At 59.5% G+C, this 17391-nt stretch overlaps 6 pseudogenes; 3 read left to right on the top strand and 3 right to left on the bottom strand.

The window, feature by feature from the left end:
• Window positions 1-3144: 3144 nt before the first annotated feature.
• On the bottom strand, window positions 3145-3737 carry LOC128141237 (olfactory receptor 1509-like; annotated as a pseudogene).
• A 946-nt stretch (window positions 3738-4683) lies between these two features.
• Window positions 4684-5450, top strand: LOC128141219 (feather keratin Cos2-3-like; annotated as a pseudogene).
• Window positions 5451-8775: 3325 nt separating this feature from the next.
• LOC128141238 (olfactory receptor 1509-like) lies at window positions 8776-9368 on the bottom strand (annotated as a pseudogene).
• A 946-nt stretch (window positions 9369-10314) lies between these two features.
• On the top strand, window positions 10315-11081 carry LOC128141235 (feather keratin Cos2-3-like; annotated as a pseudogene).
• A 3325-nt stretch (window positions 11082-14406) lies between these two features.
• LOC128141239 (olfactory receptor 1509-like) lies at window positions 14407-14999 on the bottom strand (annotated as a pseudogene).
• Window positions 15000-15945: 946 nt separating this feature from the next.
• LOC128141251 (feather keratin Cos2-3-like) lies at window positions 15946-16712 on the top strand (annotated as a pseudogene).
• Window positions 16713-17391: the final 679 nt, after the last annotated feature.

A 17391-nucleotide genomic window follows, 5' to 3' on the forward strand; every position in this document is an offset into this window, starting at 1 on the left:
TTCTCTCTCTCTCTCTCTCTTTTCTCTGTTGTCTTCTGCTCCCCTGGGCTGCGATCACCTGCTAAGCCCCATCCCAGGAAGGGCCTGCTGCCGCCCTCCCTCTCAGGGACAGGCAGGCAGGCGGGCGGGCAGATGCCCGGTGCAAACTCCACCCTGGCCAAGGGGCAAAGACTCCTAGCTCCCCCTGGTGCTCCCTGCACCATGGCCGCCACTCAGAGGACCTCCTTTCCCTCTTTCAACTCATTAAAGTTCTGCTGCATCCCAGCCTGGGCCTCTGCGTGGTCCTTCTCTCCCCGGACGCTCCCCCAGCTGCCAGACAGAAAGGCGTTGCTCTGGGGAGAGCTTGCAGGCACAAAGGAGAGCCAGCGGCATTCCTGGAGGAAGGGGACGGTGAGACACAGGCAGTGGGCTCCTTTCAAGACACTGTCCCTTGCAGCTGAGGAAGATGTCCCTGGCTCCTGCAGAGCCGCAGCCGTCAGGGCCTGCCTTGCTGCATCCCTGCACACAAATGCCCTCCTCAGCCCTCGAGAACGCCCTGCGGATGATGGGGAGCCCAACCAGTGCCCGAGTGAGGAGTCCATCTCCCCAGCCGCGCTGGCGGGTGCCGCTGGCACTGGGAGCTGCTTCTGCATCCAGCCGCACCTGGGAGCTCTCCCTGGCAGGCAGCTCTTGCTTCAGGAGGGCCCCTCTCCCTGTGGCAGGTGTGGTAGTGGTGGTGGTGGTTGCATGACAGGTTGCTCCTCACACACCCCTGTGCTCCTCCCTGCCATCTCTCCCAGGTGCACCCCTGGCCACAAGACTTCTCCAGCTACAACCTCTCTCGCCCTCGCCCACCTCCCTTTGTGGCTTCCTACTACAAGCCGTTGCTCCTGCAGCATTTCAGCTCTCCCTGCGTAGACTTGAATCTTCTTTGTACATCTTGGGGGATTTTGTCTATCCCCAGTCAGGCTGCCAGCATTTCCTCCAGCACAGCTAGAAGAGGCGGAGTTTCTCAGTGCAGGTGTGCTCTGTTTCCTGACAGCTCGCTCTCTGTCTCGCTAGGCATGCATGTAGAAACAGTACATAGGAGGATTTGCGTTAGCTGCAAAAGAGATGCGTAGAGTCTTGCCCCGCCTTTCACGACCACTGCTCACAACACGTCTCCCATCCTTTGCCACGTGCCATCTCTGGCCTCCGCTCTCCCCAAAGGATAGCTCCCGGTTTTGCCGGAGGGTCGGGACTCCCCTGTTTCCCCCTCCAGCGCTGACAGGCCCAGCAGCCCACTGCCCTGCTCCTCTCCAGCCCGACACGCGTGTGTCACCAGCCTCTGCCAGTCCCACCAAGGCTGCCGGGAAAACCTGGACCGTGTCACGCTCTCCACTCAACAAGGTGCCCAGGGAGCTCCCAGGCAGCGGGAGCTGAATCTTGCCAGCTCCTGTGCTCTCCTCCCTCAGCAGCTCAAAGCTGCCTCCAAACCTCAGCCCAAAGGGTGGAACAAAACACTCTGAGGGCTGCCTGGGACGCCACACCTCTGCCCCAGGGAGCCTTTCTACTCACATTGCCTTGTGGTTAAAGTACTTGCTCAGCCAAACTAAGGGAACCAAGCAGCCACCTCTGCTGGGCCCCAGGCTCCCCAGTGCCAGAACCAGGTTCTCCAGCACTGGGAGCCTCCAACTGGTGCAGCCAGGCCACAGCTCGACCTTCCAAAATCCTCTTGGTCACAAGGGCCCTGAACATCCTCGCAGGCACTCCTGCCCGCTTGTAAACTGCCGCCTCTTGTCAGAGTCCAGGCCAGGCTGCCCAAGGGGAGCCGCGCACCTGAGATAGGCAGGCAGGAACCTGCTGGCAGTTCCCAGAACTGGAACTGCAGTGCTCAGGCAGAAGGAGACAAAGGAGGCGGCCAGGGACGCAACCCTCACAGCCACACCCAGCAGGGCAAAAGGCTCCCTGGTGAACTTCTCTGGCCACCCAGCGCACGGACAGAGGCAGGGCAGCATCTTTGTCACAGCACACGTTCATCCCCAGCAGTGCTGCTTTCCTCCTGCGTGGTGACACCAATCCCAATCCTTACCTCGCCCCCTCCATCCAGCGCTTCTCGGGACATCCAGCTCTACTTCCTTCTTCCCAGGGCTTTCTGCCCACATGGTAAGTCTGTCTTTCTTACCCGAGAGAAGGCCACTGGGCTGAAGCCACCACTCCTGACGCAGGTTGTATTTTGTATGGAGGAGGGGAAGGCAGCACACTGGGAAGGGTCGAAAGATTGTCAACGACGTCCCACAGGGAACAGCTGTCCGTACCACATAATCGATCAGCCATGCATTTTAGTGACGATCCCCCAACCGAAGAGCTCGTCCTCTTCATGACTTCTCCATGCCTTTTCATATCATAACTACCCACTTGCCATCCCCACAAAGTGTAGGGGCTGCCATGGAAAACTCAGAGCAAATGCCAGTGATTTTGACCGGAGAGTCCTGTCTCTGTAGAGCAGCTGGCAAGCACCTTCACAGCTCTCTTGCCTTGTGAGCAGCCCTTTATAGTGGGATGGTCTTTGCTCACCAAGTCGTCCCACTGACGGTGGTCTGAAGCGCCCACAGAGCGCCACCACTGACAACCAAGTCCCAAGGAAGCCCCAGCTGGGTTGCACTACCTTGCACCTCCAGAGCAGCCGCCTCTTCACCACGGAAGCCGTGTACACTGTGATCAAGGCAACCACACATACCGCCTGCAAATTACTTGTTTCATCAGAGTTATTCCAAATAGAGTTCTTACACATGGGCATCGTGTCAAGAAAAGCCAAGCGATCCCTGCAGATGGAGAACAGCTCATGAACGACATCCATCAAAAGAGCTCCGCAGCTTCCCTTGCCCCGCATTGCCTTCCCTTCATTGATTTTTCCTTGCTCTGCCTGCCTTGCCTTGCCTTGCCTTGCCTTGCCTTCCCTTCCCTTTTCTCCTCTGCATGGTTCCCATCCTGCGTGTAGATCCTTCTTCACTGTCAGTGCAATCCCTCCTTCTCCATCCCACCTCCCCAGCTGCCAAAAGGAACTTGCCTCAATTGCACGCTCCCTGTCCTTCCACCATCCTTGTACATCCTGGCGAATACCACTCTGTTTCCCAACTTTCTTCCCGCTTCCTTCACCTTCTGCTTTTTCAGGCGCCAGATCAGTCAGTTGAGCAGAGGCAGTACCAATACTGTTGAAGACGGACACCCCTCTGTCCCGGGAGAGGCTGGTAGTGGGGTGGGTGAAGATCAGGGACCATGGCCCAAAGAAGAGCACAACCACAGCAAAGTGGCAAGTGCCTTGCGTCTCTCTTCTCCTATCTGCTGCCAGGTGGAGAGCTGAATCACCCCACAGGAGCCCAACAAGGCCAGGTAGCACACCAGGGAATTGGTGCCACCGGTGGAGACAAGGAGCACACCAGTCCAGCAGCTCTCAGCACAGGCCAGCACCTCTCAGAAGAAGCAGTCAATGACATTGGGGCTGCGGCTGGGCAAACAAAAGTGAGTGCCACTGGTGCCGACAAGGGGAGAGTGGCCCCAGCCCTCAGGCCTGCTACTGCAATGGCACAGACCTTCTGGCGTGACACTGTGGGTCCCCGGGGCTGGCACATGGCCACAGATCGGTCGTAGGCCACGACTGCGAGCAGGAAGATCTCAGCGCAGGCGTGCTGGTGGAGCAAGAAGAGCCGGGCCACGCAGCTGACAAAGGAGCTTATCTTCTCCACAGATAGGATGTCCAGTGGCATTTTCAGCATCATGACCAACGAGTGGCCGATCACCGAGGCCCAGAAACTCAGGATCGTTGAGGTTGGAAGGCACCTCTGGAGATGGTCAGGTCCAACCCTCCTGCTGAGAGCAGGGTCAGCCAGAGCAGGTGGATCAGGACACTGCCCCGTGTTTGGTCTGAATGTCTGCAAGGAAAGAGATGCCACAAGCTGCCTGGGCAACATCTCCTGGGCTTGGCCACCCTCACAGTAGAAGAGTTTTTCCTCATGCCTATGCGGCATTTCCTTTCACGCTGCTCCAGTATGCACACGAGGGCAAGTGAGCAAGCACCCCTACCTACACATGAGCACCTGTGGACTCGCCCGAGGACACACGGGGAAGGCCCTTGGCAGGGCAGGGCTGGAGCACCCTTGGGCAGGACAAGGCCCCAGACACACTGATGGTGTTGGTGTTGGTGTTGGTGTTGGTAGGGGACCGCCGGAGAGAGCCCAGAGAGCCGAGGAGGCCCAACAGGCACACCAAGGCCTCCCCAGAGCAGCATTAGGAGGCAAGGTGTCGAAAGCAGCAGTGCTGACCACCCGCCTGCGGAGACAACGGCCAGTGACCATCAGAGAGAGCTTGGAGGGTGGGAGAAAGGGGACGCGGCACACCGTCCTGCTTGCGAGCCCTTCGGCATCCGGGCAAGGATTGCAGGGCTGGGAGCAGCAGGGCCCTTCCTGCCAATGGCGCTGCAAACAAGCCCACACGAGTGCCCCAGGCCAATGTCCCCAGCCTGCACGCGACCCCTCCGGCACTTGGGACTCATCTTCTGCTGGCACCGATGCGCTCCGGTCCCAGAAATCCTTGGGCCTCCCACCCCAGCACTGAAAAGGAGCCTTCAAGGAGGAGCAGGTACGGCCAAACAAGGAAATGAAAAGGCAGCTGTGCAGGAAACCAAAACACAGCCCGTATCATTAGCTGGGACGTTTTGCATTTCAGATGAGCTTCTCAGAAAATTATTACTTCCACAGAGGCTTCCTCTGGACCTGGGGCAGTGCAGGACCAGTATAAAAGCCATCCCAGCTCTTCACTCTCTCATCCGCTTTGCTCCCCTTCCTCTCCTTCGGAAGCAAGTGAGTTGGAAGCTCTGTCCTGTACCGGGGCTTGGGGCTGCCTGTGTTGGGAGGGGAAGCGGGGAGAAGGTTTGGCGTGGAGAGGGGCTGGTTCTGGGCTGAGGGGACTCTTGGGCTCTTGGCTAGGAAAGAGCTTTCCTGGGCCTGGCTCCTTTTGCTCGGTGCCCAGGTGGACAAGCAAAGAGGCCTGCGGACCTCCCTGCACAGTCTCCAGCTCCCCAGCCAGCACGTGCCTTGGCTCCCTCACGGTGGGCGGACAGGCTGCTCCTCACGCGCCCCTGTGCTCCTCCCTGCCCTCTCCCCCAGGTGCACCTCCAGCCCCGCGACATGTCCTGCTACAACCAGTGCCTGCCCTGCCAGCCCTGCGGCCCGACCCCGCTGGCCAACAGCTGCAACGAGCCCTGCGTCAGGCAGTGCCAGAACTCCACCGTCGTCATCGAGCCCTCCCCCGTGGTGGTGACCCTGCCCGGCCCCATCCTCAGCTCCTTCCCGCAGAACACCGTTGTGGGCTCCTCCACCTCCGCTGCTGTTGGCAGCATCCTCAGCAGTAACGGAGTCCCCATCAACTCCGGCTGCTGTGACCTCTCCTGCATTACCAGCCGCTACTGCGGCAGAACATGCCTCCCCTGCTAAAGCTGCCGCAGGCGGACCCACAGAAGGAACCCCAGAAGACGGTCACGGACTGAGCACGGAGCTCCTGGCCATCGCTTTCACAGGGACTGAGCATCCATGGCTCCACCTGCAAAGGCAGGCAGGAAGCGGCGCGCCTGGGCTCTCTGAAAACATGGCCCTTGTCTAACGTGCCTCCTTCTCACTCTCTTCTCTCTCTCTCTCTCTCTTTTCTCTGTTGTCTTCTGCTCCCCTGGGCTGCGATCACCTGCTAAGCCCCATCCCAGGAAGGGCCTGCTGCCGCCCTCCCTCTCAGGGACAGGCAGGCAGGCGGGCGGGCAGATGCCCGGTGCAAACTCCACCCTGGCCAAGGGGCAAAGACTCCTAGCTCCCCCTGGTGCTCCCTGCACCATGGCCGCCACTCAGAGGACCTCCTTTCCCTCTTTCAACTCATTAAAGTTCTGCTGCATCCCAGCCTGGGCCTCTGCGTGGTCCTTCTCTCCCCGGACGCTCCCCCAGCTGCCAGACAGAAAGGCGTTGCTCTGGGGAGAGCTTGCAGGCACAAAGGAGAGCCAGCGGCATTCCTGGAGGAAGGGGACGGTGAGACACAGGCAGTGGGCTCCTTTCAAGACACTGTCCCTTGCAGCTGAGGAAGATGTCCCTGGCTCCTGCAGAGCCGCAGCCGTCAGGGCCTGCCTTGCTGCATCCCTGCACACAAATGCCCTCCTCAGCCCTCGAGAACGCCCTGCGGATGATGGGGAGCCCAACCAGTGCCCGAGTGAGGAGTCCATCTCCCCAGCCGCGCTGGCGGGTGCCGCTGGCACTGGGAGCTGCTTCTGCATCCAGCCGCACCTGGGAGCTCTCCCTGGCAGGCAGCTCTTGCTTCAGGAGGGCCCCTCTCCCTGTGGCAGGTGTGGTAGTGGTGGTGGTGGTTGCATGACAGGTTGCTCCTCACACACCCCTGTGCTCCTCCCTGCCATCTCTCCCAGGTGCACCCCTGGCCACAAGACTTCTCCAGCTACAACCTCTCTCGCCCTCGCCCACCTCCCTTTGTGGCTTCCTACTACAAGCCGTTGCTCCTGCAGCATTTCAGCTCTCCCTGCGTAGACTTGAATCTTCTTTGTACATCTTGGGGGATTTTGTCTATCCCCAGTCAGGCTGCCAGCATTTCCTCCAGCACAGCTAGAAGAGGCGGAGTTTCTCAGTGCAGGTGTGCTCTGTTTCCTGACAGCTCGCTCTCTGTCTCGCTAGGCATGCATGTAGAAACAGTACATAGGAGGATTTGCGTTAGCTGCAAAAGAGATGCGTAGAGTCTTGCCCCGCCTTTCACGACCACTGCTCACAACACGTCTCCCATCCTTTGCCACGTGCCATCTCTGGCCTCCACTCTCCCCAAAGGATAGCTCCCGGTTTTGCCGGAGGGTCGGGACTCCCCTGTTTCCCCCTCCAGCGCTGACAGGCCCAGCAGCCCACTGCCCTGCTCCTCTCCAGCCCGACACGCGTGTGTCACCAGCCTCTGCCAGTCCCACCAAGGCTGCCGGGAAAACCTGGACCGTGTCACGCTCTCCACTCAACAAGGTGCCCAGGGAGCTCCCAGGCAGCGGGAGCTGAATCTTGCCAGCTCCTGTGCTCTCCTCCCTCAGCAGCTCAAAGCTGCCTCCAAACCTCAGCCCAAAGGGTGGAACAAAACACTCTGAGGGCTGCCTGGGACGCCACACCTCTGCCCCAGGGAGCCTTTCTACTCACATTGCCTTGTGGTTAAAGTACTTGCTCAGCCAAACTAAGGGAACCAAGCAGCCACCTCTGCTGGGCCCCAGGCTCCCCAGTGCCAGAACCAGGTTCTCCAGCACTGGGAGCCTCCAACTGGTGCAGCCAGGCCACAGCTCGACCTTCCAAAATCCTCTTGGTCACAAGGGCCCTGAACATCCTCGCAGGCACTCCTGCCCGCTTGTAAACTGCCGCCTCTTGTCAGAGTCCAGGCCAGGCTGCCCAAGGGGAGCCGCGCACCTGAGATAGGCAGGCAGGAACCTGCTGGCAGTTCCCAGAACTGGAACTGCAGTGCTCAGGCAGAAGGAGACAAAGGAGGCGGCCAGGGACGCAACCCTCACAGCCACACCCAGCAGGGCAAAAGGCTCCCTGGTGAACTTCTCTGGCCACCCAGCGCACGGACAGAGGCAGGGCAGCATCTTTGTCACAGCACACGTTCATCCCCAGCAGTGCTGCTTTCCTCCTGCGTGGTGACACCAATCCCAATCCTTACCTCGCCCCCTCCATCCAGCGCTTCTCGGGACATCCAGCTCTACTTCCTTCTTCCCAGGGCTTTCTGCCCACATGGTAAGTCTGTCTTTCTTACCCGAGAGAAGGCCACTGGGCTGAAGCCACCACTCCTGACGCAGGTTGTATTTTGTATGGAGGAGGGGAAGGCAGCACACTGGGAAGGGTCGAAAGATTGTCAACGACGTCCCACAGGGAACAGCTGTCCGTACCACATAATCGATCAGCCATGCATTTTAGTGACGATCCCCCAACCGAAGAGCTCGTCCTCTTCATGACTTCTCCATGCCTTTTCATATCATAACTACCCACTTGCCATCCCCACAAAGTGTAGGGGCTGCCATGGAAAACTCAGAGCAAATGCCAGTGATTTTGACCGGAGAGTCCTGTCTCTGTAGAGCAGCTGGCAAGCACCTTCACAGCTCTCTTGCCTTGTGAGCAGCCCTTTATAGTGGGATGGTCTTTGCTCACCAAGTCGTCCCACTGACGGTGGTCTGAAGCGCCCACAGAGCGCCACCACTGACAACCAAGTCCCAAGGAAGCCCCAGCTGGGTTGCACTACCTTGCACTTCCAGAGCAGCCGCCTCTTCACCACGGAAGCCGTGTACACTGTGATCAAGGCAACCACACATACCGCCTGCAAATTACTTGTTTCATCAGAGTTATTCCAAATAGAGTTCTTACACATGGGCATCGTGTCAAGAAAAGCCAAGTGATCCCTGCAGATGGAGAACAGCTCATGAACGACATCCATCAAAAGAGCTCCGCAGCTTCCCTTGCCCCGCATTGCCTTCCCTTCATTGATTTTTCCTTGCTCTGCCTGCCTTGCCTTGCCTTGCCTTGCCTTGCCTTCCCTTTTCTCCTCTGCATGGTTCCCATCCTGCGTGTAGATCCTTCTTCACTGTCAGTGCAATCCCTCCTTCTCCATCCCACCTCCCCAGCTGCCAAAAGGAACTTGCCTCAATTGCACGCTCCCTGTCCTTCCACCATCCTTGTACATCCTGGCGAATACCACTCTGTTTCCCAACTTTCTTCCCGCTTCCTTCACCTTCTGCTTTTTCAGGCGCCAGATCAGTCAGTTGAGCAGAGGCAGTACCAATACTGTTGAAGACGGACACCCCTCTGTCCCGGGAGAGGCTGGTAGTGGGGTGGGTGAAGATCAGGGACCATGGCCCAAAGAAGAGCACAACCACAGCAAAGTGGCAAGTGCCTTGCGTCTCTCTTCTCCTATCTGCTGCCAGGTGGAGAGCTGAATCACCCCACAGGAGCCCAACAAGGCCAGGTAGCACACCAGGGAATTGGTGCCACCGGTGGAGACAAGGAGCACACCAGTCCAGCAGCTCTCAGCACAGGCCAGCACCTCTCAGAAGAAGCAGTCAATGACATTGGGGCTGCGGCTGGGCAAACAAAAGTGAGTGCCACTGGTGCCGACAAGGGGAGAGTGGCCCCAGCCCTCAGGCCTGCTACTGCAATGGCACAGACCTTCTGGCGTGACACTGTGGGTCCCCGGGGCTGGCACATGGCCACAGATCGGTCGTAGGCCACGACTGCGAGCAGGAAGATCTCAGCGCAGGCGTGCTGGTGGAGCAAGAAGAGCCGGGCCACGCAGCTGACAAAGGAGCTTATCTTCTCCACAGATAGGATGTCCAGTGGCATTTTCAGCATCATGACCAACGAGTGGCCGATCACCGAGGCCCAGAAACTCAGGATCGTTGAGGTTGGAAGGCACCTCTGGAGATGGTCAGGTCCAACCCTCCTGCTGAGAGCAGGGTCAGCCAGAGCAGGTGGATCAGGACACTGCCCCGTGTTTGGTCTGAATGTCTGCAAGGAAAGAGATGCCACAAGCTGCCTGGGCAACATCTCCTGGGCTTGGCCACCCTCACAGTAGAAGAGTTTTTCCTCATGCCTATGCGGCATTTCCTTTCACGCTGCTCCAGTATGCACACGAGGGCAAGTGAGCAAGCACCCCTACCTACACATGAGCACCTGTGGACTCGCCCGAGGACACACGGGGAAGGCCCTTGGCAGGGCAGGGCTGGAGCACCCTTGGGCAGGACAAGGCCCCAGACACACTGATGGTGTTGGTGTTGGTGTTGGTGTTGGTAGGGGACCGCCGGAGAGAGCCCAGAGAGCCGAGGAGGCCCAACAGGCACACCAAGGCCTCCCCAGAGCAGCATTAGGAGGCAAGGTGTCGAAAGCAGCAGTGCTGACCACCCGCCTGCGGAGACAACGGCCAGTGACCATCAGAGAGAGCTTGGAGGGTGGGAGAAAGGGGACGCGGCACACCGTCCTGCTTGCGAGCCCTTCGGCATCCGGGCAAGGATTGCAGGGCTGGGAGCAGCAGGGCCCTTCCTGCCAATGGCGCTGCAAACAAGCCCACACGAGTGCCCCAGGCCAATGTCCCCAGCCTGCACGCGACCCCTCCGGCACTTGGGACTCATCTTCTGCTGGCACCGATGCGCTCCGGTCCCAGAAATCCTTGGGCCTCCCACCCCAGCACTGAAAAGGAGCCTTCAAGGAGGAGCAGGTACGGCCAAACAAGGAAATGAAAAGGCAGCTGTGCAGGAAACCAAAACACAGCCCGTATCATTAGCTGGGACGTTTTGCATTTCAGATGAGCTTCTCAGAAAATTATTACTTCCACAGAGGCTTCCTCTGGACCTGGGGCAGTGCAGGACCAGTATAAAAGCCATCCCAGCTCTTCACTCTCTCATCCGCTTTGCTCCCCTTCCCCTCCTTCGGAAGCAAGTGAGTTGGAAGCTCTGTCCTGTACCGGGGCTTGGGGCTGCCTGTGTTGGGAGGGGAAGCGGGGAGAAGGTTTGGCGTGGAGAGGGGCTGGTTCTGGGCTGAGGGGACTCTTGGGCTCTTGGCTAGGAAAGAGCTTTCCTGGGCCTGGCTCCTTTTGCTCGGTGCCCAGGTGGACAAGCAAAGAGGCCTGCGGACCTCCCTGCACAGTCTCCAGCTCCCCAGCCAGCACGTGCCTTGGCTCCCTCACGGTGGGCGGACAGGCTGCTCCTCACGCGCCCCTGTGCTCCTCCCTGCCCTCTCCCCCAGGTGCACCTCCAGCCCCGCGACATGTCCTGCTACAACCAGTGCCTGCCCTGCCAGCCCTGCGGCCCGACCCCGCTGGCCAACAGCTGCAACGAGCCCTGCGTCAGGCAGTGCCAGAACTCCACCGTCGTCATCGAGCCCTCCCCCGTGGTGGTGACCCTGCCCGGCCCCATCCTCAGCTCCTTCCCGCAGAACACCGTTGTGGGCTCCTCCACCTCCGCTGCTGTTGGCAGCATCCTCAGCAGTAACGGAGTCCCCATCAACTCCGGCTGCTGTGACCTCTCCTGCATTACCAGCCGCTACTGCGGCAGAACATGCCTCCCCTGCTAAAGCTGCCGCAGGCGGACCCACAGAAGGAACCCCAGAAGACGGTCACGGACTGAGCACGGAGCTCCTGGCCATCGCTTTCACAGGGACTGAGCATCCATGGCTCCACCTGCAAAGGCAGGCAGGAAGCGGCGCGCCTGGGCTCTCTGAAAACATGGCCCTTGTCTAACGTGCCTCCTTCTCACTCTCTTCTCTCTCTCTCTCTCTCTTTTCTCTGTTGTCTTCTGCTCCCCTGGGCTGCGATCACCTGCTAAGCCCCATCCCAGGAAGGGCCTGCTGCCGCCCTCCCTCTCAGGGACAGGCAGGCAGGCGGGCGGGCAGATGCCCGGTGCAAACTCCACCCTGGCCAAGGGGCAAAGACTCCTAGCTCCCCCTGGTGCTCCCTGCACCATGGCCGCCACTCAGAGGACCTCCTTTCCCTCTTTCAACTCATTAAAGTTCTGCTGCATCCCAGCCTGGGCCTCTGCGTGGTCCTTCTCTCCCCGGACGCTCCCCCAGCTGCCAGACAGAAAGGCGTTGCTCTGGGGAGAGCTTGCAGGCACAAAGGAGAGCCAGCGGCATTCCTGGAGGAAGGGGACGGTGAGACACAGGCAGTGGGCTCCTTTCAAGACACTGTCCCTTGCAGCTGAGGAAGATGTCCCTGGCTCCTGCAGAGCCGCAGCCGTCAGGGCCTGCCTTGCTGCATCCCTGCACACAAATGCCCTCCTCAGCCCTCGAGAACGCCCTGCGGATGATGGGGAGCCCAACCAGTGCCCGAGTGAGGAGTCCATCTCCCCAGCCGCGCTGGCGGGTGCCGCTGGCACTGGGAGCTGCTTCTGCATCCAGCCGCACCTGGGAGCTCTCCCTGGCAGGCAGCTCTTGCTTCAGGAGGGCCCCTCTCCCTGTGGCAGGTGTGGTAGTGGTGGTGGTGGTTGCATGACAGGTTGCTCCTCACACACCCCTGTGCTCCTCCCTGCCATCTCTCCCAGGTGCACCCCTGGCCACAAGACTTCTCCAGCTACAACCTCTCTCGCCCTCGCCCACCTCCCTTTGTGGCTTCCTACTACAAGCCGTTGCTCCTGCAGCATTTCAGCTCTCCCTGCGTAGACTTGAATCTTCTTTGTACATCTTGGGGGATTTTGTCTATCCCCAGTCAGGCTGCCAGCATTTCCTCCAGCACAGCTAGAAGAGGCGGAGTTTCTCAGTGCAGGTGTGCTCTGTTTCCTGACAGCTCGCTCTCTGTCTCGCTAGGCATGCATGTAGAAACAGTACATAGGAGGATTTGCGTTAGCTGCAAAAGAGATGCGTAGAGTCTTGCCCCGCCTTTCACGACCACTGCTCACAACACGTCTCCCATCCTTTGCCACGTGCCATCTCTGGCCTCCGCTCTCCCCAAAGGATAGCTCCCGGTTTTGCCGGAGGGTCGGGACTCCCCTGTTTCCCCCTCCAGCGCTGACAGGCCCAGCAGCCCACTGCCCTGCTCCTCTCCAGCCCGACACGCGTGTGTCACCAGCCTCTGCCAGTCCCACCAAGGCTGCCGGGAAAACCTGGACCGTGTCACGCTCTCCACTCAACAAGGTGCCCAGGGAGCTCCCAGGCAGCGGGAGCTGAATCTTGCCAGCTCCTGTGCTCTCCTCCCTCAGCAGCTCAAAGCTGCCTCCAAACCTCAGCCCAAAGGGTGGAACAAAACACTCTGAGGGCTGCCTGGGACGCCACACCTCTGCCCCAGGGAGCCTTTCTACTCACATTGCCTTGTGGTTAAAGTACTTGCTCAGCCAAACTAAGGGAACCAAGCAGCCACCTCTGCTGGGCCCCAGGCTCCCCAGTGCCAGAACCAGGTTCTCCAGCACTGGGAGCCTCCAACTGGTGCAGCCAGGCCACAGCTCGACCTTCCAAAATCCTCTTGGTCACAAGGGCCCTGAACATCCTCGCAGGCACTCCTGCCCGCTTGTAAACTGCCGCCTCTTGTCAGAGTCCAGGCCAGGCTGCCCAAGGGGAGCCGCGCACCTGAGATAGGCAGGCAGGAACCTGCTGGCAGTTCCCAGAACTGGAACTGCAGTGCTCAGGCAGAAGGAGACAAAGGAGGCGGCCAGGGACGCAACCCTCACAGCCACACCCAGCAGGGCAAAAGGCTCCCTGGTGAACTTCTCTGGCCACCCAGCGCACGGACAGAGGCAGGGCAGCATCTTTGTCACAGCACACGTTCATCCCCAGCAGTGCTGCTTTCCTCCTGCGTGGTGACACCAGTCCCAATCCTTACCTCGCCCCCTCCATCCAGCGCTTCTCGGGACATCCAGCTCTACTTCCTTCTTCCCAGGGCTTTCTGCCCACATGGTAAGTCTGTCTTTCTTACCCGAGAGAAGGCCACTGGGCTGAAGCCACCACTCCTGACGCAGGTTGTATTTTGTATGGAGGAGGGGAAGGCAGCACACTGGGAAGGGTCGAAAGATTGTCAACGACGTCCCACAGGGAACAGCTGTCCGTACCACATAATCGATCAGCCATGCATTTTAGTGACGATCCCCCAACCGAAGAGCTCGTCCTCTTCATGACTTCTCCATGCCTTTTCATATCATAACTACCCACTTGCCATCCCCACAAAGTGTAGGGGCTGCCATGGAAAACTCAGAGCAAATGCCAGTGATTTTGACCGGAGAGTCCTGTCTCTGTAGAGCAGCTGGCAAGCACCTTCACAGCTCTCTTGCCTTGTGAGCAGCCCTTTATAGTGGGATGGTCTTTGCTCACCAAGTCGTCCCACTGACGGTGGTCTGAAGCGCCCACAGAGCGCCACCACTGACAACCAAGTCCCAAGGAAGCCCCAGCTGGGTTGCACTACCTTGCACTTCCAGAGCAGCCGCCTCTTCACCACGGAAGCCGTGTACACTGTGATCAAGGCAACCACACATACCGCCTGCAAATTACTTGTTTCATCAGAGTTATTCCAAATAGAGTTCTTACACATGGGCATCGTGTCAAGAAAAGCCAAGCGATCCCTGCAGATGGAGAACAGCTCATGAACGACATCCATCAAAAGAGCTCCGCAGCTTCCCTTGCCCCGCATTGCCTTCCCTTCATTGATTTTTCCTTGCTCTGCCTGCCTTGCCTTGCCTTGCCTTGCCTTGCCTTCCCTTTTCTCCTCTGCATGGTTCCCATCCTGCGTGTAGATCCTTCTTCACTGTCAGTGCAATCCCTCCTTCTCCATCCCACCTCCCCAGCTGCCAAAAGGAACTTGCCTCAATTGCACGCTCCCTGTCCTTCCACCATCCTTGTACATCCTGGCGAATACCACTCTGTTTCCCAACTTTCTTCCCGCTTCCTTCACCTTCTGCTTTTTCAGGCGCCAGATCAGTCAGTTGAGCAGAGGCAGTACCAATACTGTTGAAGACGGACACCCCTCTGTCCCGGGAGAGGCTGGTAGTGGGGTGGGTGAAGATCAGGGACCATGGCCCAAAGAAGAGCACAACCACAGCAAAGTGGCAAGTGCCTTGCGTCTCTCTTCTCCTATCTGCTGCCAGGTGGAGAGCTGAATCACCCCACAGGAGCCCAACAAGGCCAGGTAGCACACCAGGGAATTGGTGCCACCGGTGGAGACAAGGAGCACACCAGTCCAGCAGCTCTCAGCACAGGCCAGCACCTCTCAGAAGAAGCAGTCAATGACATTGGGGCTGCGGCTGGGCAAACAAAAGTGAGTGCCACTGGTGCCGACAAGGGGAGAGTGGCCCCAGCCCTCAGGCCTGCTACTGCAATGGCACAGACCTTCTGGCGTGACACTGTGGGTCCCCGGGGCTGGCACATGGCCACAGATCGGTCGTAGGCCACGACTGCGAGCAGGAAGATCTCAGCGCAGGCGTGCTGGTGGAGCAAGAAGAGCCGGGCCACGCAGCTGACAAAGGAGCTTATCTTCTCCACAGATAGGATGTCCAGTGGCATTTTCAGCATCATGACCAACGAGTGGCCGATCACCGAGGCCCAGAAACTCAGGATCGTTGAGGTTGGAAGGCACCTCTGGAGATGGTCAGGTCCAACCCTCCTGCTGAGAGCAGGGTCAGCCAGAGCAGGTGGATCAGGACACTGCCCCGTGTTTGGTCTGAATGTCTGCAAGGAAAGAGATGCCACAAGCTGCCTGGGCAACATCTCCTGGGCTTGGCCACCCTCACAGTAGAAGAGTTTTTCCTCATGCCTATGAGGCATTTCCTTTCACGCTGCTCCAGTATGCACACGAGGGCAAGTGAGCAAGCACCCCTACCTACACATGAGCACCTGTGGACTCGCCCGAGGACACACGGGGAAGGCCCTTGGCAGGGCAGGGCTGGAGCACCCTTGGGCAGGACAAGGCCCCAGACACACTGATGGTGTTGGTGTTGGTGTTGGTGTTGGTAGGGGACCGCCGGAGAGAGCCCAGAGAGCCGAGGAGGCCCAACAGGCACACCAAGGCCTCCCCAGAGCAGCATTAGGAGGCAAGGTGTCGAAAGCAGCAGTGCTGACCACCCGCCTGCGGAGACAACGGCCAGTGACCATCAGAGAGAGCTTGGAGGGTGGGAGAAAGGGGACGCGGCACACCGTCCTGCTTGCGAGCCCTTCGGCATCCGGGCAAGGATTGCAGGGCTGGGAGCAGCAGGGCCCTTCCTGCCAATGGCGCTGCAAACAAGCCCACACGAGTGCCCCAGGCCAATGTCCCCAGCCTGCACGCGACCCCTCCGGCACTTGGGACTCATCTTCTGCTGGCACCGATGCGCTCCGGTCCCAGAAATCCTTGGGCCTCCCACCCCAGCACTGAAAAGGAGCCTTCAAGGAGGAGCAGGTACGGCCAAACAAGGAAATGAAAAGGCAGCTGTGCAGGAAACCAAAACACAGCCCGTATCATTAGCTGGGACGTTTTGCATTTCAGATGAGCTTCTCAGAAAATTATTACTTCCACAGAGGCTTCCTCTGGACCTGGGGCAGTGCAGGACCAGTATAAAAGCCATCCCAGCTCTTCACTCTCTCATCCGCTTTGCTCCCCTTCCCCTCCTTCGGAAGCAAGTGAGTTGGAAGCTCTGTCCTGTACCGGGGCTTGGGGCTGCCTGTGTTGGGAGGGGAAGCGGGGAGAAGGTTTGGCGTGGAGAGGGGCTGGTTCTGGGCTGAGGGGACTCTTGGGCTCTTGGCTAGGAAAGAGCTTTCCTGGGCCTGGCTCCTTTTGCTCGGTGCCCAGGTGGACAAGCAAAGAGGCCTGCGGACCTCCCTGCACAGTCTCCAGCTCCCCAGCCAGCACGTGCCTTGGCTCCCTCACGGTGGGCGGACAGGCTGCTCCTCACGCGCCCCTGTGCTCCTCCCTGCCCTCTCCCCCAGGTGCACCTCCAGCCCCGCGACATGTCCTGCTACAACCAGTGCCTGCCCTGCCAGCCCTGTGGCCCGACCCCGCTGGCCAACAGCTGCAACGAGCCCTGCGTCAGGCAGTGCCAGAACTCCACCGTCGTCATCGAGCCCTCCCCCGTGGTGGTGACCCTGCCCGGCCCCATCCTCAGCTCCTTCCCGCAGAACACCGTTGTGGGCTCCTCCACCTCCGCTGCTGTTGGCAGCATCCTCAGCAGTAACGGAGTCCCCATCAACTCCGGCTGCTGTGACCTCTCCTGCATTACCAGCCGCTACTGCGGCAGAACATGCCTCCCCTGCTAAAGCTGCCGCAGGCGGACCCACAGAAGGAACCCCAGAAGACGGTCACGGACTGAGCACGGAGCTCCTGGCCATCGCTTTCACAGGGACTGAGCATCCATGGCTCCACCTGCAAAGGCAGGCAGGAAGCGGCGCGCCTGGGCTCTCTGAAAACATGGCCCTTGTCTAACGTGCCTCCTTCTCACTCTCTTCTCTCTCTCTCTCTCTCTTTTCTCTGTTGTCTTCTGCTCCCCTGGGCTGCGATCACCTGCTAAGCCCCATCCCAGGAAGGGCCTGCTGCCGCCCTCCCTCTCAGGGACAGGCAGGCAGGCGGGCGGGCAGATGCCCGGTGCAAACTCCACCCTGGCCAAGGGGCAAAGACTCCTAGCTCCCCCTGGTGCTCCCTGCACCATGGCCGCCACTCAGAGGACCTCCTTTCCCTCTTTCAACTCATTAAAGTTCTGCTGCATCCCAGCCTGGGCCTCTGCGTGGTCCTTCTCTCCCCGGACGCTCCCCCAGCTGCCAGACAGAAAGGCGTTGCTCTGGGGAGAGCTTGCAGGCACAAAGGAGAGCCAGCGGCATTCCTGGAGGAAGGGGACGGTGAGACACAGGCAGTGGGCTCCTTTCAAGACACTGTCCCTTGCAGCTGAGGAAGATGTCCCTGGCTCCTGCAGAGCCGCAGCCGTCAGGGCCTGCCTTGCTG

Source organism: Harpia harpyja, chromosome 4 (genome assembly GCF_026419915.1).
Source record: "Harpia harpyja isolate bHarHar1 chromosome 4, bHarHar1 primary haplotype, whole genome shotgun sequence".
In the NCBI taxonomy this organism is placed as follows: Eukaryota; Metazoa; Chordata; class Aves; order Accipitriformes; family Accipitridae; genus Harpia; species Harpia harpyja.